The sequence below is a fragment of the Thamnophis sirtalis genome, unplaced genomic scaffold (assembly GCF_051295495.1).
Source record: "Thamnophis sirtalis isolate CommonGarterSnake01/CBP01778 unplaced genomic scaffold, rThaSir2_p1.2 scaffold_7, whole genome shotgun sequence".
Lineage (NCBI taxonomy): Eukaryota > Metazoa > Chordata > Lepidosauria > Squamata > Natricidae > Thamnophis > Thamnophis sirtalis.
The window spans coordinates 37,232,842-37,256,868 of record NW_028261387.1 but is presented as its reverse complement, the minus strand read 5'-3'; positions in this window follow the sequence as shown (position 1 = coordinate 37,256,868).

The window sequence follows — 24,027 nt, the reverse complement described above, 5'->3', positions numbered from 1 at the left end:
GACACAGCGGCGGGGGTGTTGCTTCTTGCCGCTGCCGCACTCTGCCGCCTCGCCCCCTGCCTCCTCCGTCCCCGCTGACATTCTTGGGAGCAGGTCAGGTGGCTGGCTGGCTGGGAGGAGAAGAGCGGTGAGTCTTTGTGCCGGCCGGCTGGCCAGGCAGGAAGCAGGTTGGGTGGGGGTGAGTGGCTGGCTGGCTGGGAGGAGAAGAGCGGTGAGTCCCTCCCCAGCCAGCCACAAGGACTCGCCGCTCTTCTCCTCCTCCTCCTCCTCGTCCTCCCTGCTCGGTGCTGGGCTGGCTGCAGAAGAAATGGCGGCTGGTGAAAGAAAAGCCTCTCCAGAATCACTCTTGCACTTGCGCAGTTGCTCAATTGCAAGACATGATTCGCTGCTCCCAGATCAGGAGGCGGGAGAATCAGTGCCTCTTTTGCATATTAAATTTTTTGCTTTTTAACTCCTCCTTCACTTTTAAAAGGCGAAAAAATCCTTAGGCAAAAGAGGCCCCAAGTTCTCTGGCCTCCTCCTAGTTAACACTGAGAGCAGACACCAAGCCACTGTGACTTGAAATCTGGTAGCAACTTTCCTGGCTTTAATTATTTTAGAAAAAATATTTAAAACTCTTTCTTTTCTCTAAGGAGACTGGTGAGGCCCCGCCTCCCTTGCCTCTAGTGACTGCACGTCCCTGATTAGAAGATCTTAGTGGTTCTAATATTAATCTGGTAACAAAAATGGATGTGGTTCAACAAAAGGTTGGCGATGCAGAAAATGAAATTATAATATTGCAGTATAGACAGATGGAATTTGCCTTAAGGATAAGAGGCCTTCAAGAGAAAAATCAAGAAAATTTGAAGCAGATTTTCTCAGAAGCCTTTGATCAATTGATGGGAAGGCCAGGAGGGAATTTTGAATGGCAAATTGAAAAGATTTATCGTGTAAACTCCTGGCTTGCCAGACAAAAGCAACTTCCAAGAGACATTATGGTGTACTTTGCTACGAGAGACATGAGGAATACGATATTGCAAGAGTCTTACAAAACTAAGCTTCAAATTGGGGGCCAGGAGGTGACTGTTTTGAAGGAAATACCACCTAAAATGTTGAGATCGAGAAATGACTATGCCTTTTTAGTTGATGAGCTCAACAATCATTAGCTACAGTTTAGATGGGAGGCCCCAGCCGGACTTGCACTCACTTATCAGAGGCAAATATACCGTCTTAACTCAGTATGGAAGGCTTGAGATTTTTACAATAATATATTGAAGGCTGGACATCCCCCCCCCCTTCTGGACCCAGAGAAAGAGAACAAGAAGGACAGGATAGACAGCAAGCTACTGAAGGATCAACAAGGTTGGACCAACTTCCTCTCTCAGAGTTACAAGGAGCCAATGAACAAAGACAAACCTGCGTGATCACTAGGTGAATGGAACAAGAATTAAAAAAGCAACAAGCCTCACAACAAACACATGCTACCGTTCAAGAAGCTACAGGTCTTAGTTTAGAAGCAATGGATAGAGCCAGGCCGAAAATCAAACTTCAGGATTTCCAGATGGCTCTTAAAAAGCTTCAGGGAGATAAAGATGACAACTAAGTTCTTAACCTGGAATGTTAATGGTTTAAATTCCCCACAGAAAAGGAAGAAAATAAATCACTATCTGAAACAATTAAAGAATGACATAATTTGCCTGCAAGAGACTCATATTAGATCAACTGATCAGAAATACTTGATTAATACAAGACTTGGACAACACTTTATAGCTTCTGTTCCGGAGAAGAAAAATGGTATAGTTATCTACTTAAGAAAGGACATGAAAGCCGAATTAATTGAAGCAGACTCCAAGGAAGATATATTGCAATAGATCTGGTATTAGAAGAGAAAAGGAAACTTCTATTGGGAATATATGATCCCAATCAACAACAAGATAAATTTTATAAAATGCTTCATGCTAAGTTAGTACATTGGGAACAGTGACATGCAGTCATTAGAGGCAGGGGAGGTGGGGCCTCACTAGTCTCAGGAAGAAAAGGAAAGAATTTTTTAAAATAATTAAAAAAGCCAGGGTAGTTGCTCCAAGTCACAGTGACTCTGAGTCTGCTTAGTGCTAACTGTAAGAGGAGGCTAGAGAACTATGGGCCTCCTTTGAATAAGGAATTTTTCACCTTTTAAGAATTAACCAAGGGTTAAAAAGCAAAAAATTCCTTATGCAAATGAGGCACGTGATTCTCCCACCTCCTCCTGCAGAGGGCACTTTGTTTAGAGGCTATTTTAAAACACTTTAGCAGAGTCATTCACGTGGTGACTCTTGCAGCAACTATCCTAGCCTGCCTGGCCCTGGCTAGACCAAATCTTGAATTTTTGACGCAGCTGGAAGGTATGTGGGTCAGAGGGAGGGGGCAGGGGGAGGAATTCAATTTATTTGTAATGTAAGTAATTGTAATTTGTTTTTATTGTGTGTGTGTGTGTGTGTGTGTGTGTGTGTGTGTTTTACCCGCCTCTGCTGCAGCGCGTGCTGGCACATCTATTTTTATTTTTATTTTTTCATTATTTTTCATTATTATTTTTCATTATTTTTCATTATTTCTCATTATTTTTCATTATTTTTCTTTAAAGTGCAAGCTTGCCGCCCGGCCACAAACCAGGACATGTTTCGCTGAATGGCGGCCGAGCCAGCTGGCACTCTAAAGTGCTGTCATGCCTTCCGGAGACATGCTGAATGGCCAGCCCGGAAGGCATGCTAACACTTTAGAGTGTCGGCTGGCTTGGCCGCCATTCAGCGAAACATGTCCTGGTTTGTGGCCGGGTGGCACGCTTGCACTTTAAACCGGATGGTGCCGGGGAGGAGAGGAACCGCGCGGGTCCCGCTGCTGACGGTATGGGCAAGGTTGGCCAGCTGGGGGTGGGGGTGGCTGCTGATGAGACCTCCAGCCTTGCAATCCTGGGTGGGGAAGGCGAAGGTTTGCTCCGGAGCTGCGGAAGACCATTGCACCGGGAGGCCTCCGCCCCGGGGATCCCCCACTCCCCCCATTCAGATCACCCCCGAACCCAAAGGAGCCTGGGTGGGTTGCATTGCATTGCATTGCATCGCTTGCATTGCACGGCATAGCATCGAGTTGCGTGTTTTGCTCGCCTTTCCAGCACAGGGGTGCAGGCCAGGGAAGATGGGGTTTGGGGGCTCGGAGGAGGAGGGGACAATCTCCCCCTCCATTCGTCTGTCCCGCTGCAGAGCTCCTCCCGGGGGAGGGGGTTGCGGCGAGTGCGCTGATTCCCGTTTGCAAGACCAGCCCTCCGCCTTCTTGTCCCGCTGGGAAGGAGGGGTGGGAGACAAGAAGGGGGCAGGCTGGCCTCGCTGCTTGCATTTCCCCTATTCCCCTGCTCCCAATAAAGGTGCAGAGAAAGAGCCAGGCTTCAGAAAGGAAAGGATATTTTTAATAATTTTCTTTGTCTGAATATGATTTCCCATTGAGGAAAAGGGGAGTTTTAATTCCCCACCAGTAAAAAAAAAACCTTTAGTCTTTGAAGGGCCCTTGTGTGACATCTGCCTTTGTGTGTGTGCGTGTGTGTGTGTGTGTGTGTGTGTGTGTGTGAGAGAGAGAGAGAGAGAGAGAGAGAGAGAGAGAGAGAGAGAGAGAGAGAGAGAGAGAGACATCAGTGCCTCACCAGCCATAAACCTCACTGCACGTCACTGATTGGGACTATAGATCCTGCATATTACTGGGTGACTGGAATGGTGTTATGGATACCAAGAAAGATAAGAAGGCTTTTCGGCAAAATATCCAAATGCGAGCCAAACTACCTAAGTCCTTTTTCGACATGATAGACGATTTTGAATTGAGAGATATCTGGCGAGAAAGGAATGCAGAAGAATACGACTTCACATTTTTTTCTGATAGACACCAATCCTTTTCTAGGATTGACTTCATACTAACAACCAATGATTTGCTTTCTAGGGTGAAGAAGACGAAGATATCTTCCAGAGTCTTATCAGATCATAATCCGGTTTGGATGGAGTTGGGATTTGGGATGCAAGCAAGAAGGACTTGGAGATTGAATGAAAATTTATTTAGATATGAGAAAAATATTAATGTATGTAAAAAATTGTTAAGAGAATACTTTGATTTTAATATGAACAATGGTACATCTATGGAAATGGTATGGGATGCAAGTAAAGCATATATGAGAGGAGTTCTGCTAAATTTAAATAGACTACATAGACATAAACAGAGGGAAAAGAGAATTGAACTTGAAGAAGAAATTAGGAAGAGAGAGTAGGAGTAAATTCTAAAACCAGGAGACAAAAAGATTAAAGAAGCAATTACCTTATTAAGAGAGCAATTTAATATGCTGATGTCAGACCAGGTAGCTACTAATTTGCTATATGCAAAACATAACACTTTCGGTAATGCAAATAAATCTGGTAGATGGTTAGCATATTTGATTAGGAAAAAGCAGAAATCTCGTAATATATTGAAATTACATTATAAAGCGAAGGAAGTGCATCAACAGGATGAGATCCAAAAGGCCTTTCCTGAATGTTTTACAGGATAGTATATGAATGAGAAAATATAAGGTTTTGATATAGATAGATACCTGGATAAAGAAAAAAATACCTATAGTTAAAGATGAGCAGAGGGAGAGATTGAACCAACCAATAACTTTGGGGAAAATTTTCCAGGTAATCAAACAGCTAAAGGTAGGGAAAGCACCAGGTACAGAAGGCCTGACATCAGCTTATTGCAAAAATTTACAATTAGAAATGGTAGAACCTCTCAAGGAATTATTCAATAAGATCCAAACGGAAGGGAGGGTACCCCCATCTTGGAAGACAGCCTTCATATCCTTGATACCAAAAGAAGATCAAGATCTTACTCAACCAAAAAATTATAGACCTATATCATTACTCAATATAGATTATAAAATTTTTACTAAAATACTAGCGAATAGGTTAATGTTGGTTATTCAGCAATTGATTCATAATGATCAAACAGGTTTTATTCAAGGGAGACAAATGAGAAGTAATGTAAGACTAATTGTTAACACATTGGAATATTTGGGAAAGAATAACCAAATCCCTGCTGCGCTTATATTTTTAGATGCTGAGAAAGCCTTTGATCGAGTGAATTGGCAATTCTTACTGAAAAATACAAATAGGAGAGCACTTTTTACAATCAATTAAAGCAATATATCAGGAACAAACAGTTCAAATCATAGTTAATGGAAGTTTAACAGACTCATTTAAAATTGAGAAAGGTACAAGGCAGGGTTGTCCCTTATCCCCATTATTGTTTATCATAACTTTGGAACTATTGTTGAATAAAATACAGGGCTCAGATGATTTACAGGGAATCAAGATTAGGCAGCAAGAATATAGAGTACGTGCTTTTGTGGATGACTTGGTTATAACATTAACCCAACCACAGGAATCTAGTAAGGTTTTAATGAATATAATTAATCAATATGGCCAAGTGTCAGGATTTAAAATAAATTTAGGGAAAACAAAGATGCTAGTTACAAATATGAACACTAAACAAAGGGAAGAATTAGAAGGAATGACAGGATGTGAAGTAGTTAAAAAGGTCAAATATTTAGGAGTTTATATCTCAACCTCAAATGGGAAGCTATATAAGTATAATTATGAACCACTATGGCATAGCATTCAGACAGAGATGAAAATTTGGGAGAAATTACAATTATCTTTGCTGGGAAGAATAGCAGCTGTGAAAATGAATATTCTACCTAAATTTTTATTTCTTTTTCAAATGATACCAATACTTAAAAAAGATGTGAATTTGCTAGAATGGCAGAAGGGCATTAATAAATTTGTATGGGCAGGAAAGAAGCCGAGAATAAAATTAAAAATAATGCAAGATGTGCGTGAGAGAGGAGGCTTGAAATTACCCAATTTAAAACTATATTATGAAGCAGTAGTTTTATCGGTAATTAGTGATTGGATTAATTTAACAGATGACAGAATACTTAATATCGAAAGGCATGATTTGGTATATGGATGGCATGCTTATTTACTATATAACAAAAAGGTAGATAAGAACTTTAAAAGTCATATTTTAAGGAATGCTCTACTGCGGGCCTGGAAAAAATATCAATACAAATTATGTGATAAGATACCCATGTGGGCAATTCTTAGACACGCAATAGAAAATATAAATATAGTACAAAAACAGGATGTAATTACATACAGACAGCTTCTTACCTTAGAAAAAGGTGTATTACAGTTAAAACCTTTGAATGTACTAAAAGAAGAAAAGGCAATTCAATCATGGTTTCAGTATGGGCAGTTACAGGCCAGATGGAAAATAGATCAAAAAGTCGACTTTATGCAAGTCAAGGATAATTTACTCGAACAAATTAGAGATCAAAGTCCAATGCATATAAAGAGATTATATAATGTGTTAATAGAAATGGATTCGGAAACAGAACTAGTTAAAGAATGTATGATAAAATGGGCTCAAAATTTTGAAGAACCAATAATGTTGGATACATGGGAAAAGATTTAGGTAAGAAATGTAAAATTTACACAAGCCCAAAACCTGAGAGAAAACTTTTATAAGATGTTTTATAGATGGCATCCTAAAAAACTGGCTTCTATGTATCCGAATATACAACCTAAATGCTGGAGATGTGATTGTCCTGATGCTACTTACTTTCATATATGGTGGACTTGCAAAAAGGTTAAAGCATTTTGGATAAAAATATGGTGGATTATGCAAAATGTTCTTTAAAAAAAGGATAAAGTTATACCTCAGTTATTTTTGTTAGGTATAATTACTGATTGTACAGTTGTAGAGATTAACCTGATTTTGCATTTAATAACCGCAGCTAGACTGTTGGTGGCGCAATACTGGAAGAAGGAAGATTTGCCTGCTATTCAAGAATGGACATTGAAAGTCACAAACCTAGCTGAGATGGCTAAAATATCTGCATATCTTAAGGACCATTCAAATGAGAGATATAAACTGGAGTGGAAAAGATGGATTGATTATACTCAAAATAAATACAGGACTAAGAAATTTCAGATAGCTTATGACTAAAGAAACCAGGAAGGATATAAATTGTTTAGAGCTAGCCTAGCAAGGAGGAGTTAAAGCTCAAGTGAAAGATGTTATTAACTTTTTTTCTTTTTAAGCTTATTTTAGAATGTTTTTGTTAAAGATTTATACCTGTATTGGTTCTGGGAAGTCGCGGGGGGGAGGTTGAGGGGGTTGGGGGGAGGGTGGGGGGAAGGAAGTAAATATTTGTAAAAGTTTGTTTTTTAAAATTTTCATTAAAATAATAATAATAATACTATATCAAAAGCAGGTTTTCCAAGGTAGCAGTAAATACAAGCAAAACACAAGTAGTTTCACTTTCAGTTCCTAGCTAAGCCAGGCTCCTTTCTGTCTCCTTGTTGCTCACACAGCAAATACTCTTTCAGAGTCCAAATAGCGCTCTTTGGCTGACTTAGTTGCTATGCCTATTAATTGGCTCATCAAGTCATGAACTTTCACACACTGACAGGAAATTAGCCAGCTGAATACCATGGATGCGGGTAGGCGGAGGCAGAATTTTTTTTCTTCTCATTTTCTCCCCCAAAACTAAGATCTGTCTTATACTTTGAAAAATATGGTAATTCTGTTAACTGTGTTGGGTTTAGCGGGATTGTTAAGGACAGTGACGTGCGGTGAGGTTGATACCTGGTGAGGCTCAGCAGGGCAGCGGTCGGCCTCGGCGGGGGGGGGGAATTTGCATCACGGGAGCAACCAAGTGCCCGGGTCTGCAGCAAAGGCGCTTGGTGGCTCCCGTGATGCAAAGTGCCCCGTTGCCCCCCCGCTGTCCCGGCCTGTATCCGCTGCTTCTCCAAGCTCCGTCGCTGGAAGTCCCGGATCGCCTCTGGGGGAAGGCTGAGTGAAAAACGGAGAGAAGCTTCTCCGCGGCTTCCCGGCACTACGCAGAGGCTCTCACAGGAGCGCCAGGCGAAGGAGGGGTGGTGGCGGCGGCGGCAGCAGCTGCTTTAAATGCTCCCTTGTCTCACAGCCGGGGCCGCTCCAGGCCGCCGGCCGCTGACACGTGCTCCTGCAAGAGCCTCTGCGCAGCGCCGGGAGGCTGCAGAGAAGCTTCGCTCCACTTCTCACCCAGCCTTCCTCCAGAGGCGATCCGGGATTTCCAACGGCGAAGCCTGGAGAAGCAGGCCGGGGCAGCGGGCGGCAGCATCGGGGATGGTGGGGCACTTTGCATCGCGGGAGCTGCCAAGCGCCCAGGTCTGCAGCAAAGAGGCAGCCTCCTCCTTCTCACCCACTCCTCTCTCCTCTGAAGCACGCCCCGCCCAACGTAAGCATGCTCAAGAAGACACGATTGGCTGCTTCCAAATCAGGAGGCGGGAGAATTAGTGCCTCTTTTCCATCTGAACTTCTTTGCCTTTTAACTCTTTATTAACTTTTAGAAGGCGAAAAATTCCTTATGGAAAATAGACCCCGAGTTCTCTCGCCTCCTGCTTTGGTTAACACCAAGCCACTGTGAGCTGGAATCTGGTAGCAACTATCTTGGCTTTAATTATTTTAAAAAAATATATTTAAATTTCTTTCTTTTTCCTGAGGAGACTGGTGAGGCTCCGCCTCCCTTGCCTCTAGTGACTGCATGTCCCTGGTTAAGGAACCATGTTTCCCTCCATGTTTTATCACAGTCTTATAAGCCTCATGCCTAAGGTGACCAGATTTTCAGCTTGGAAAAGAGGGACGCCTTTGACCGGGGTGGGGGGGGGGGCTTGATTAAAAAAAAATTTTTTTGTCAAAAGGTCACCCCAGGACACTGAAACCAGCATAAATACGAATCTGTTGCCAAACAAAATTTGCTAAGTCGCTAAGTGTGAAAAATGGTCATCAGTCATTTTTTTCAATGCCATTGTAACTTTGGTCACTAAATGTTTTCCCCCTCCTCGAGACTCCTCACTTCTTCCTTCATTCCTCTTGCTTATCTACCTTCACCTTATCCGTCTTCTGCTCTTTCCCTCTCTTCCTTCCTTTCTCCTTCCATCCTCTCTTCTTTCCTCACTCACTCCCTTCCTCCTTTTCTCTTCCTTCCTCCTTCCATTCTTTCAGCTTCATTTCTTTTGCCTATCTACCTTCTCTGTCTTTCTGCTCTTTCCATTTCTCTCTTCCTCTTCGCTTCTGTTCCTTCCTCCTTCCCTCCTTTCCTATTTCTTCCTTCTTCCTTCCTTCTGCCTATCTACCTTCACCTTCTCTGTCTTTCTGCTCTTTCCCTGTCTTCCCCTTTCCTCCCTCCCTTCTTTCCTTTCTAGTTCCATCTTTTCTTCTTTCCTCTCTCCCTCCCTTTTTCTTTTTTCCTTCCTTCCTCTTTCCTCTTGCCTATCAACTTCATCCTCTTTGTCTTTCTGCTCTTTCCCTCTCTTCCCCTTTTCTTCCTACCTCCTTCCCTCTTTTCTCCCTCCCTTCTTCTTTTTCTTCTTTTTTTCTTCCATCTTCCTCCTTCTCCTCCCATTCTTTCTCCTTCCATCCATCTTTTCTCCTTCCATCTTCTCCCCCCTCCCTTCTTCTTTTTTCCTTCCCCCCTCCCTCCTTCCTTCCTCTCCTTCCCTTTCTCGCACACAGGAAGGGGAGGGGAGGCTTTCTAGTCGCTTTCACAGCATAATTTCTTTATCTAACTTTTAAAAAACAGTGTGCAAATTTCGTAACCTGCGAAGCACCAAGTTATTATCTTCTGTTGTTACAAATTCGCAGCTACTCCATTCTTTCCGATAGGGAACTGCATTTCCCAAGATGCCTCAGGTCCTCAAAGCGCTGAACGCGGTTTTGCAATTGACTCCAGTGAGGCCCGGTAGCCGCCGGTTGGGGTGGCTGTCAAGGCGCTGAAAGGAAGGAGCTGCAGCCGAAGGGAGAGACGCTCGCCCCCGTGTTCAGCAAAGCAAGCCCGCTGGCGGCGCCTGTGCTGTGGTGGGAAGCGAACTGCGGGTCCCCCCCTGCCGCCGCCGCCTTCTTTACCTCTGCCTCTTCCAGAGCCCGGGGTGGCTGTCAGGGCGCTGACAGCGGAGCAGACACGCCGTTTGTTACTGCTTCCAGCAATCGAGACGGACGAGGGAAGCGGTGGCGGCGGACGTCAGCAGCGACTGTAACGAGGTGCGGAGGAAGAACGGAAGGTCCAGCCATGGACGAGAAGGCTGGCCCCAACAACAACAACGCGCTGCTCTTGCCGCCACCTCTGGATGGGAAGCAACCAAGCCTTGCAGACTCGCTTCCCACCGCACCGTGTTGTTGTTGGGGCCAGCCACCGCCACTTCCCTCGTCCGTCTCGATCCTGGAAGCAGTAACAAACTGGCCGCGTCCGCTCCACCGTCAGCGCCCTGACAGCCACCCCGGGCTCTGGAAGAGGCAGAGGTAAAGAAGGCGGCGGCGGCAGGGGGGGACCCGCAGTTCACTTCCCACCACAGCACAGGCGCCGCCAGCGGGCTTGCTTTGCTGAACACGGGGGTGAGCGTCTCTCCCTTCGGCTGCAGCTCCTTCCTTTCAGCGCCTTGACAGCCACCCCAACCGGCGGCTACTGGGCCTCACTGGAGTCAATTCCCACCACAGCACAGGCGCCGCCAGCGGGCTTGCTTTGCTGAACACGGGGGCGAGCGTCTCTCCCTTCGGCTGCAGCTTCCTTTCCTCTCTCCGCCCTGCTTCTCCACCTCTTTCTGGGGATTGTGGAGGAATCTTGGTCTGGCATCATTGAGGAGAATCTGCCAAGCAGTGGCGGCGGCAGCAGTGGCAAAGGCAGCCAGGAAGGTCCGATCCTGGCCCGAGAAGACCCAGGTTACCCTCCCCATCTTCTAGCGGTGGGTATTTGCTAGTGATGAGCCTCGAAACAGGCGCGCGGCAGGTTCTCCTCAATGATGCCAGACCAAGATTCCTCCACGATCCCCAGGAAAAGGCGGAGAAGCGAAAAGCAGCTATAACATCCCCCGGTTCCTCCGGCGCTCCCACGGGTCGCTGTGTCCTGGAGCCGTCGCCCTTTCCTTTTTTCTCCTTTCGCGTGCTCACCAGCAGCAGAAGCGGTGGCGACGGCTGGAGCACAAATCCGGGCAGGTGGTTCTGGCTGTCCCTTCCCCAAGCATATCCCATTGCTGCTGGCGCCGCGGCGGGAGGAGCGAGCGAGAGAGCCACCGACCGACCCCGCGCGTCCCATCGCCGACTCCAACTCAGCGGGCGAAGGGGCGAACTCTCATTAGCAGCGGGGATGGTTAAATGTTACATCGGAAGATTGATGGGGTATTTTAGAATTCAATCAGCGCAGTAACAACTAAACAGGCAGGCATGCCAAGTGGCACAGGACAGGAAAGAATTTACCAGGGGCTTTTTAATTAGGGGTGGAGGGAGATGGACCTCAATTCAGGACCGCGTGAGGGAGTCCTGTTTTTTCAAGCAAGAATTCTCAAAGAGCAGTTGCTGCCGCGAACGAAAAGCAGTTTTTAACCCCAAGCGCGACGCCACGAATGTCACTATTTCCATCCAAGCCGCCACCACAATCCTTGCAAGCCGGCAAGAAAGCGGAAGCAAGAAGAAAAAAATAAATAAATAACCATCCTCCCAAGCAGCCAGAGCTTGCAAATGGCGACGTTGCAATGAGGGTCGTACTCCTGACCCTCTAAAACTCTCGGGAAACTCCTTCGCAGCCACGGGGGGGACCACATCACAGGAGCAGCCCCACTGGTGGGAGAACGATGGGACGGCTGCGAAAAGGCACAAGGGGGGGGGAGATTGACAGCAAGGGTCCGTCCCGCCGCTCGCCTTAAAGTTCTCGCCTAGCCGAACTCTGGGGTTGCAGCCGCTGCTCCCATTCCCTCAACTCAGAGTACGGAGCGCGCGCAAAACCCTGCCATGCGGGACTCCCCGCAAACCTCTCGCATATCCCCCCCCCCCGCTTGCTCCGTCTTACCAGATTTTGGGGGATATCTGTAGAGGGAATTGGACGGGACATCCACCTCTTCCACTCCGGCATTCTGCCGGCTGGTGAGCGCTCCCATGCTTCAGGCACGGCGGCAGAGGGTATCCGGGGTTGCAGAAAGGGGGCAGAGAGGAGGGGGGTGCGTCAGCTTCCCAGTTCGTGGCAGACCTTTTCTAGCCGGCTCAAAGGACTTCCCCGGACTTGCTTTGCTGAGCAGGGGCTTTAGTAGAAAGGAAAGCAACTTCAGAGCTGGTATCGGGCCGGCAAAGGCTTCCCACTGCCGGCATGACTTTGAAGTGCGGCTTTCCTTCCACGCGGGCCGACATGGAAGGCAAGCCAGCCCTTCAAACTCACGCTGGCACTTTAGTGTGCCCCTCGGCTGCCATTCAGCGAAAGATGTTTCGCTGAATGGCGGGCGAGTTCTAAACTGCCGGCATGACTTTGAAAGGGCTGGATTGCCTTCCGCGCGGGCCGACGTGGAAGGCAAGCGGCAAGCCAGCCCTTCAAACTCATGCTGGCACTTTAGCGTGCCCCTCAGCCGCCATTCAGCAAAACATCTTTCGCTGAATGGCGGGCGAGTTCTAAACTGCCAGCATGACTTTGAAAGGGCTGGATTGCCTTCCGCGCGGGCCGAAGTGGAAGGCAAGCGGCAAGCCAGCCCTTCAAACTCATGCTGGCACTTTAGCGTGCCCCTCGGCCGCCACTCAGCGAAACATCTTTCGCTGAATGGCGGGGGAGTTCTAAACTGCCGGCATGACTTTGAAAGGGCTGGATTGCCTTCCGTGCGGGCCGAAGTGGAAGGCAAGCGGCAAGCCAACACTTAAAAGTCCTGCCGGCAGGCAGGGCTGGAGCGAGCGTGCTCCGTCCCGGTGGGTGCATGAGCGGAGCACTTTTCCAGCGCTCCTGTGCCTGGAGAGCTCCCTCTGCATATGAGCCCAGGATCCGCCATTTGCGCTCCCTTGCTCTGCCTCGCCACCCACCTTCCCTATCTAGGGACTCCTCCAGCAGAAATAGCAGAGTCGCGTCGAGCGCCGCTCTGCCTTTCTCTGTGCTCTTCCCGCCCGGACGCCCAGAGCCTCCCAGCCCGCCCGGCCCGGGGTGAGTCAGCTGCAGTGCAGCGGGTGGCGATCCCGCCACCCCCCCTCACTCGCCCCGCCCGTCACTTACTCTGAGTTCGGAGAAGAAGCGGCGGCCCCAGATGGCACTTTTCGCAGAGGTTTTTCCACAGCTTGTCCGGAAGTGGAGCTGGAAAGGCGAGCTCGCTCCCCGCTCACTCGTTACGCTACCCCGCCCATGCGAGCGGCAACGGATGGGCGGGGGACTCATGCGGCATGCTAAGCGGACTCCAGCCAATCAGTGAGCTTGCTGGGATGGAAAACTTTAAGCACGCCGCGTTTTCCATCCCAGCCAGCTCACTGATTGGCTGGAGTCCAGGCCAATCCAATCTGTGAGCGGCAGGCTGGGCTGGCTTAAATTTGTAGGTAGGAGGTAGGATAGAGAACAGAACGATGAGCCAGCCCAGCAAGCTAGCAGCTGATGGGCGGGAGCTGCGAGCGCCAAAAAAAGCGTGCTTTTTAAAAAAGCGGGCGGGACGCGGGAAAATGCATTGGAAAGCGGGTGTGTCCCGCCAAAAGCGGGATGTCTGGTCACCTTACTCATGCCCTTCAGACTGTTTTCTTGGTATTCAAAATTCAGCAGGCCCATGCAGGTTATTGTCTTTAGTACAGAGTTCCCCAGTGTTTCTCACATGGCAAACCAGTGGAGGGGAGGGGAGAGAGGATACTGCCATGCAAGCTGCCGGCAAGCATACACGGCAGAGGTGGGTTCCTACCAGTTCAGACCAGGTGAGTAGGTAGTAACTCAGCCAGCCACATCCCCAAACCAGTTCTATTGGTGGTGCCATCTTGTTTTTTGCTTCTGCGCATGCACAGAAGCATTTTACTATTGTGCATGTGCGCATAGCACACATCAAGCACATGCATGTGTGAAGCACATCTCTGAGTGAACCGGCAGTAACAGAAGATGGAACCCACCCCTGGTATTCCTGCTCACAGCTCCATTTGCTCAAGCAATGTGTATGCACATGTGCCATTCAGCAAATGGAGTGTGCACGTATGTACTCCACGCTCACCAGCCCTTTCCGTGGTCCTTTGCAAACCCCTTATGGCCCACTAGTGAGCTGAAGCCCACAGGTTGGGGACCGCTGTTTTAGTAGGTTCCCACCTTCTGGATTCAAACCAGGGCTTCTCAGCAAACATTATTTGGAAACACTTCAAGGATTTCAGTAAGGATAAGGCATGGTATGGAGGAAAAAACAGAACAGGGGAATTCCTGTCAAAAAGTAGAAGTCTTATCCAAATGAGAAAGAAGAAAAGGGGCATAAATGCTGTAGAAATAAATGTAAGTCGCTAAGACTATGACAGGCATGTTGCTAAAAAACATCATTCTAATTTTAAAACCCTTTCAGTCCATAAATCTATCAAAACCAGAAAATTGGCGAGGGAGGCCCTTGGGCTATTAGGTAAAAAGGTTGGGAAGCAATTGTTAGGAAGGATAGGGAAGCTGCAGAAAAGCTTAATGCAATGCACCAGTTTCGTTATGCAAAAACCTGTGCTTGATATTATTCTTTTAGGAGAGCAGCTGAAGAACTAAAGGTGTTCTACTTGAGCAGTGTAGGACTTTTTTAAGCGACGGACTCATTATTGTGGACAATGCAGATGAAATTTTGCAACAGTGGCAAAATGAAGTTATTGCAGCCCATTGCAATCACATTTTCTTTGTGCCCTTCTATCCTGTTATAATTATGTTTTAATACACAATTGTAATCCTGCCCCAATCTGCATTGGCAGGGCATTACTGAAGCTTTTCATAATAATTGTGTTTTTAATTACTGCTTTCTTTTCATCTTTCCCTGCTTTTGCTTCCTATTTGATGCAGCATTACCTTCAAATCAATTGCTTTCCTGGATAAAAATAAACTTAATTGCTGATGTATTTCGATTGCCATTCTCACTTAACATACATTTTAAAATGAAAGAAAAAATAAAACAAAAGAATCAGTGATTATAAATAATAGCTGATTTCATTTTTTTAAAAGCATTCAACTGGAAGGTTTTATAGTTTTTACAACTGTTTTACAGTTGTAACAGAATCAAAAGCTCACATTTGCAAACTGGTAGGGAGGTGGGGGTGGGAGGCACCGTTCTTCGGTGGTTCGCTTCCTACCTCTTGGACAGGTCACAGTCGGTGTCAGTTGGAGGGCAGAGATCGACCCCTAGGCCCTTCAATTATGGGGTGCCGCAGGGTTCGGTTCTGTCCCCCCTCCTATTTAATATCTACATGAAGCCGTTGGGTGAGATCATACGTCGGCATGGGATAAAATACCACCAATATGCGGACGATACAAAGCTGTATCTGTCCGCCCCGTGCCAACTCAGTGAAGCGGTTGAAGTGATGTGCCAGTGCTTGGAGGCTGTTAGGGTCTGGATAGGAATGAACAAGCTTGCTCTCAATCCCGACAAGACCGAGTGGCTATTGATGCTCCCTCCCAAAGATGGTCCAGCTATTCCATCTCTCAGCCTGGGGGGTGAAATTATACACCCCTCAGAGAGGGTTCGCAATTTGGGAGTCCTCCTGGATCCGCAGCTGACTTTAGAACACCATTTGTTGGCTGTGACCAGGGGGACCTTTGCCCAGGTTCGCCTGGTGCACCAATTGCGACCCTATCTGGACCGGGAGGCCCTTCGGATAGTCACTCATGCCCTCATGACCTCAAGACTGGACTACTGTAATGCGCTCTACATGGGGCTGCCCTTGAAGAGTATTCGGAGACTTCAGCTTGTCCAGAATGCAGCCGCGCGAGCAATTGTGGGTGCACCTCGGTACACCCACGTTACACCTATCCTCCGCGAGCTGCACTGGCTGCCTATTGGTCTTCGGACTCACTTCAAGGTGCTAGTCGTTACTTTTAAAGCCCTACATGGTATTGGACCTGGGTACTTGAGAGACCGCCTCCTGCCAATTACTTCCTATAGACCTATTAGATCCCACAGATTAGGCCTCCTCCGAATTCCATCTGCCGGCCAGTGTCGGCTGGCAACTCCCCGGGGGAGGGCCTTCTCTGTGGCTGCTCCGGCCCTCTGGAACGATCTTCCCCTTGAGATCCGGACCCTCACCACCCTTCCAGCTTTCCACAAAGCCATTAAGACCTGGCTGTTCCGGCAGGCCTGGGGCCTTTGAATCTCTTAGCCCCACTTAAGGGTATGACTGTTGCTGTTTTTTACTATGTGTTTGTCTTTTTTATTTTTTTATTTTGTATCCCCCTTCCCTCTTTGATTGTTAGCTGCCCTGAGTCTCTCGGGAATAGGGCGGAATACAAACCGAATCAATCAATCAATCAATCAATCAAGGTAAGTGAATACCATGCCTGAAACATTTCTCTGTCCAGTTGTGTCCAACTCTAGGGTGCAATGCTCATCTCCATTTCTTGGCTGAGGGAGTCAGCATTGTCCGAAGACATTTTCCATGGTTATGTGGCCAGCATGGTTATATGCCAAAAGCGCATGGAACACTGTTACCTTTCCACTGAAGTGGTACCTATCTATCTACTTGCATGCTTTCAAAATGCTAGCTCGGCAGGAACTGGGGCAGGAACAGAAGCTCATCCCATTGTGGAGCGCTCGGGTCTCGAACCCAGGCAGTCAGTTTTCGTGTCCCTTCACTAGATATAAATTGACATAATTTTAGAACAAGTGTCTTACACAATTTCATGTATGTCAACTAGACCTGCTGATATCTATTGGTCAAAAATATTTATAACTTGCAATTCCACTATCTTCTACCCCATACCACCATTCTCTCCAGGATCTTTTTTTCAGAATTTTGGCTAACATTGTTTTGACAAACTTGAGAATACTTAATGTTAAGCTGCTGCATATATTTCATTTCCAGTTTTGGTTAGGGATACTTTTTCTCCTACCTTTAAAATGGCAGAATAGCAGGCATTGGTCCCAATCGTCCATTTAGTTAAGGGCTTAGGAGCAGGCAGTTTGAAAATTACTTGCAATTCCCAGCCTTACATACAACATCAGTTGATTGCATAGTCTTCTGTCATTTTAATCAAGAAATATATTTAAAATTAGGGTTAAAAAAATTAGGGTAAAATAGGTTTCATGAAATGAAAGCTTTTTTTAAAAAAAAAATCATTGAAAGATGAAACCGAACATGGATGAATCAGTATAAATGTATTCAGTGGTGGGATTCAGCCAGTTTGCACCACTTCGGGAGAATCCGTTGTTAACTTTCTGAGCAGTTTGATGAACTGGTTATTGGAAGAAATCATTAGGGCAGAGAACCAGTTGTTAAATTATTTGAATCCCACCACTGAATGTATCAGAATGCAAAACAGAGAGCTGCAGTATTATAGCCAGAGAAAATAATGGAAAAGTATCATTCTAAACTTTTAGAAGTCAGTCAGGAATCATTAGGTTTCCTGAAAGAAGCAATTCTGAAATTTTAGTGTCACATTTGCCCTATGAAAGTAATAACTGAATAGTGTGACAGTATCATATGTCAGCCTTCCACAATTAAGTTGGCTCCCAGAATTCTCAACAATTGAGAATTGAGAATAAGCTGAGGGCTGAAGTAGTATCTGAAAGGCTTATCTTTTTGGAACATTCTCTACTTTGTTGTCAAAATCCAGAAAACTATAATCATCTCATCCACAATGTCATCATAAAGTCTAGTAAAGCTGTCTCGTAGCCGAATGATGTAACAAGTCCATAGCCCTTCACCTGACCCCAAAGTAAGCACACAATTTACTCATTAAAAATGTGTGAAGATGGCTATTGCTTGCCTCGGCGAAGTGATCTGCATTTCAGGGGTATTGTCATTTGCCTCCTTAGACACTCTGTGCCACCATGAAACCTTGTCTGATGGTTCCAATAGCCAAAAGAAGCTGCTGAAACTCTTCTGGAGGAAATTATATTTCTATTGGGGGTGGGGATTCTATTTTGTTGGGGATTTTACCAGAAACATAGTAAAGAAAAATATATAATTTATGTAATAACTGCAGCTAGGATTGTATTTGCACAAAATTGGAAAAATGAAGATATCCCTATGGATGAGAGTGTGATTTAAAAAATATTAGAATGTGCAGAAATGAATAGGTTAACACTTGAAATTAGAAGAAGAAACAATCTGATTATTACAATATATGGGAATTGTTTTATCAATGGTTAGAGAATAAATATGAAAAGTGGGAAAAAGCAGAAGAGTGAAATAGAGAAAATGTTTTAACAAAGTTAAATAAGTTAAGAAGAGGAAATTAAAACCTAACAGGTTGGCTGCCTTGTTTTGTTTTAGAACTGAAGGGACTTCTGGCTTATATGTGCTTCTGACTTCTGTGTGTTTCAAAATGGAGTCTCATTGAAGGGGAACTTATTATCAACCTCTGAATCATGATTCTGGAGTTTTGCCTAGCCTTCCATTCAATTCACATTCACAAAAATGCTAATGTTGTCTTCCCAATTAAATCTGGCTTCCTACCTGAATCTAAATAAGAGTGATCCCATGTATTGGGGCAAGAGGCAAGAGACTTAGAAAAGACTGATTTTGTAAGGATAGCAAATAATATATAATCAGGCTTTTCTAAAATAGTCACTTTAGAACACCATTTGTCGGCTGTGACCAGGGGGGCATTTGCCCAGGTTCGCCTGGTGCACCAGTTGCGTCCCTACCTGGACCGGGAGGCACTCGCAACAGTCACTCATGCCCTCGTGACCTTAAGACTGGACTACTGCAATGCGCTCTACATGGGGCAGCCCTTGAAGAGTATTCGGAGACTTCAACTCGTCCAGAACGCAGCCGCGCGAGCGATCGTGGATGCACCTCGGTACACCCACGTTACACCTATCCTCCGCGAGCTGCACTGGTTACCGATCAGTCTCCGGATACGCTTCAAGGTGCTAGTCGTAACTTATAAAGCCCTTCATGGTATTGGATCTGGGTACTTGAGAGACCGCCTGCTGCTAATTACCTCCCACAGACCCATTAGATCTCACAGGGTTGGCCTCCTCCGGGTGCCATCTACCAGCCAATGCCACCTGGCTATTACCCGGGGGAGGGCCTTCTCTGTGGCAGCTCCGGCACTCTGGAATGAACTCCCCGCAGGGATTCGGACCCTCACCTCTCTCCAGGCCTTCCGAAAAGCTGTCAAAACCTGGCTTTGCCGGCAGGCCTGGGGGTGATGAGTTCCCTCCCCTCTCGACATGCATGGTTGTGCGACTGTTGTCTACTTTTATTATTTGTATTTTGTCTTTTATGTTCCCCCTTTTTTCCCCTTTGAATTGTTCGCCGCCCTGAGTCCTCCCGGAGAAGGGCGGCATACAAATAATAAAATACCAATACCAATACCATACTGTTCATAAAAGGAGAAAGGAAAACATAAGTCACTGGAAAGGACCCTCTGCAAAACCTATCAAACAGGATGGGTAAAGCCATCTCCAACTGAGGGAAATAACAAGCTTTATGCCGCTTTCATGCCTTCTGACTATATCTTGCCAGAGGGGCTTCTCCAGGTATAAAAATATTGGTTATACCTTATAGCAGCTCATGTTATTAGTATGGTTGTAGATGTAATATGATTTACTGATGTTTTTTTATTTCCCACCGGCCTGATATCAATATATTTATACCACAAGAGTGGCCAATAAATTTCTCTTATGAATCCAGTTATATGCTTCTGACTATTTATCATTTTTATTATGAGGTCACCACTTAAAGGTGTAACATGATTTTATAGCTAATTTGTGACCACTTCCAAAATAATACATGGTCACTCATGAACTATTCACCTCCATTTCTGACATTTGTCATCCTCTACCTTCTTTCTCTTCCAACCCAAAAGCATTTGATCTCCAGAATCCAAGCATGGCATCTCCTTTTTTACTGTTTTCTCTAGTGTGAAATCTAAAAATACAGGAAAGAATTAATTGCACTTGATGATTTTTGGATTTTTCCTCAGTAGCATACTGAAACGATCAAGTTTTGGATCAACTTCACCATATCAGAAACTTAGAAGATATATTTTATGGCTTTTCCTTGTACAAATGTTAAAGTGGTTTTTTTTTAAAAAAAGATAATGTTTATTAGAAAATGTCTCCGACCTCATAATACATTGAACTACTACTACTGAACTAGCACTACTGCAAACCATTTTTCTTAGCACCAGCCCATGATTTCTTCTTTCTCAAGAGCTACAAAGGATAAGCAAGATAGTTGACAAAATTAGCTCAAATACCTAGGATTTGCATTTCCTCTTTTGCCTATATAGCCAGCTATAACCCCTACATAACCCCTACATGACCCCATAGGAATCTGACAACAGCCAATAGAATATTAAAGGACATGTACTTGCACAGGAGCAGGAAGCTCAAATACAAAGCTCAAAGAAGATATAACTTCCCCCACACACTCTCTGTCTCTCAACTCCATTTTGTCAGCTGCCCAAAACCATCATTGCTTCCTCAATAAACCATCTTTCCAATCAGCCTCTATGTTTCCAGGGTCTTTCTCCCAGCTTAGAACTGATCCAGATGGATTTTTCTTCCAATAAAACTAAGGAGAAATTTCCTAACAATGAGAAAAATTAATCAGTAGAATTAATTTGCCCTCAGAAGTTGTGGGTGTGCCATCACTGGAGGTTTTTAAGAAGATATTGGGCAACCATTTGTCTGAAATCATATCGGGCCCCCTGCTTAAGCAGGAGGTTGGACTAGAAGACCTTCAAGATCCCTTCCATTACTCTTGTTATTCTGTTGCTATTCCATTATATTTAACATTTGGATTGATTACTTAATATGTCTAAGATAACTAAAATTAATTAAGGGTTTTTTTCTTCTGTAACTCTAGTCTTCATAACATGTCATTTTTCTTTTTTAAACAAGCTAGAATTAATAGTGAGCTTGGTGAGGCAGCTGAATTATAAACAATAAGGTAAAAATTGATGTATATGTTACAATGTGAAGAATTCCATGAAGAATTCCATGTTGAAGACAATGCTTTGTTACAAATAAGATAAATTAGTTTTAGAAACAAAGCATTTCTGAAAATTCTTCAGGATAAAAACTGTAAGAATTTCAAGTTCCCTTAGGCAAAATATAAATCATCATCACTGTGATTTAATACAATACAAAATATGTTATTCTGACAATAGACTGAGGAATACCTAAACAAAGTTTGACATTTCTTAGAGAAAGACATTTAGGATATTCAATGCATTTTTTCCAGTAAAGAATATCACCACTGTGACTAACATGTTTACATTTTATTTATTGCCTGCTTCTCATATATTTATAATAATCCCAAAGCAGGGGTACCAAGTTGAATTAAAACATTTTTCATTTCATTTCATTTTCCCTTTATTTGTATGCCGCCCTTTTCCCTGGGGGGACTCAGGGCGGCTCACAGTTCAAAAAGGGGGGGGGGGAGGACAAACAATGTTCCAACATGAAGACAATACAACATCTTAAAAAGAAAACACAGCAGTCACACAATTCGAGTGGGGTTAGAATCTTAACCCCAGGCCAGCCGGGACAGTCAGATCTTTAAAGCAGCGCGGAAGGATTGGAGGGTGGTGAGGGTCCGAATCTCCACGGGGAGTTCATTCCAGAGGGTCGGAGCAGTCACCAAGAAGGCTCTCCTCCGGGTAGTTGCCAGTCTACACTGGCTGGATGATGGAATTCGGAGGAGGCCTAATCTATGCGATCGTATCGGTCTAGTGGACGTAATCGGCAGTAGGCGGTCTCTCAAGTACCCAGGTCCAATACCATGAAGGGCTTTGTAGGTGATAAGTAGCACCTTGAAGCGCACCCGGAGATCAACAGGCAGCCAGTGCAGCTCGCGGAGGATAGGTGTTACGTGGGTGAAGCGAGGTGCACCCACGATCGCTTGCGCGGCCGCATTCTGGACTAGCTGAAGTCGCCGAATGTTCTTCAAGGGCAGCCCCATGTAGAGCACATTGCAGTATTCCAGCCTAGAAGTCACAAGGGCACGAGTGACTGTTGTGAGGGCCTCCCGGTTCAGGTAGGGACGCAACTGGTGCACCAGGCGAACCTGGGCAAATGCCCCCCTGGTCACAGCTGACAAATGATATTCAAAGGTCAGCTGTGGGTCCAGGTGGACTCCCAAGTTGCGAACCCTGTCTGAGGGGCATACAATTTGACCCCCCAGCCTGAGAGATGGAACACTTGGCCAATTCGTGGGAGGGAAACACAGCAGCCACTCGGTCTTTTCTGGATTGAGCACAAGTTTGTTGACCCCCATCCAGTCTTTAACAGCCTCAAGACCCTGGCTCATCACATCCATCGCTTCGTTGAGTTGGCACGGGGCGGACAGATACAACTGAGTATCGTCCGCATACTGGTGGTATTTTATCCCGTGCCGTCGAATGATCTCACCCAGCGGTTTCATGTAGATGTTGAAAAGAAGGGGGGACAGGACCGAACCCTGCGGCACCCCATACGTTAGGGGCCTAGGGGTCGATCTCTGCCCCCCAACTAACACCGACTGCGACCTGTCCGAGAGGTAAGAGGAGAACCACTGTAAAACAGCGCCTCCCACCCCACCTCCCGCAGTCATCGCAGAAGGATACCATGGTCGATGGTATCGAAAGCCGCCGAGAGGTCAAGGAGCACCAGGATGGAGGCGTGGCCTCCATCCCTGGCTCTCCAGAGATCATCGGTCAACGCGACCAAAGCGGTTTCTGTGCTGCAGCCAGGTCTGAAACCTGACTGGAACGGATCGAGATAACTGGCTTCCTCCAAGGACTGCTGGAGCTGAAAGGCCACCACCTTCTCAACAACCTTCCCCACAAAGGGGAGGTTGGAGACCGGACGATAGTTATTTAAAACAGCTGGATCCAAGGATGGTTTCTTCAGGAGGGGTCTCACCGCCGCCGCCTTTAAAGCGGGGGGAAAGACCCCCTCCCGTAGAGAGGCAGTAACAACCGCCTGGATCCAGCCTCGTGTCACCTCTCTGCTGTTTACAACCAGCCAGGAGGGGCACGGGTCCAGCACACATGTGGAGGCTCCTACAGCTCTCATCGCCTTGTCCACATCCTCAGGGGTAACAGCTTGAAACGCAACCCAGCGATGGCTTACCAGATCATCCCTTAGTGCCTCGGCTGGTTCTGCAGAATTGGAGTCCAGGTCCGCCCGGAACCGAGTAACCTTGTCTGCGAGGAATTGGACGTAATCCTCAGCCCTGCCCTGCAGCGGATCGCCCGTATCCCTCCTATTTAGGAGGGAATGGGTTATCCTAAACAGGGCGGCTGGGCGCGACTCAGCAGATGCAACCAGAGAGGCAATATGTGTTCTCTTAGCCATCCTAATTGCTCGAATGTACTCTCTGGTGCAGGTTGTTAAACGTGCTCGGTTCGATTCGGATTTACTGGACCTCCATAAGTGCTCTAGGCGTCTCCTTTGGCACTTCCTCTCCCGGAGTTCCTCAGTAAACCAAGGAGCCCTCCGGGATCCACTGCCTCGGAGCGGCCGTAGAGGCGCAATCCGGTTAAGAGACTTCGTCGCTGCCAGGTTCCAGGCAGCAACCAGGGTCTCCACCGGACTGCGGGCGAGAGTATCCGGAATAACCCCAAGCTCCGTCTGGAACCCCAAAGGGTCCATAAGTCGCCTGGGGCGGAACCACCTGGTCGGCTCCTCCTCCCTACAGTGGGGGTTTGGTCTCCGAAAGTCGAGCCTCAATAGGTAGTGGTCTGACCATGACAGGGGCAAGATCTCGCTACCCCTCAGACCAAGATCGCAATTCCACTGCTCCGAGAGGAATACGAGGTCAAGTGTGTGACCCGCCAAGTGGGTTGGTCCTCGGATTACTTGGGTCAAGCCCATGGTTGTCATGGAAGCCATGAACTCCTGCGCTCCATCAGAGTGTTCACCGAGCGAAGGCAAATTGAAATCCCCCAGAACCATAAGTCTTTGGAACTCAACTGCCAGCTCGGCTATCGACTCGAGGAGCGAGGGGAGGGCTGCTGCAACGCAGTTAGGAGGCAGGTACGTTAGCAGCACACCCACTTGACCCTTGAGGTCCAAC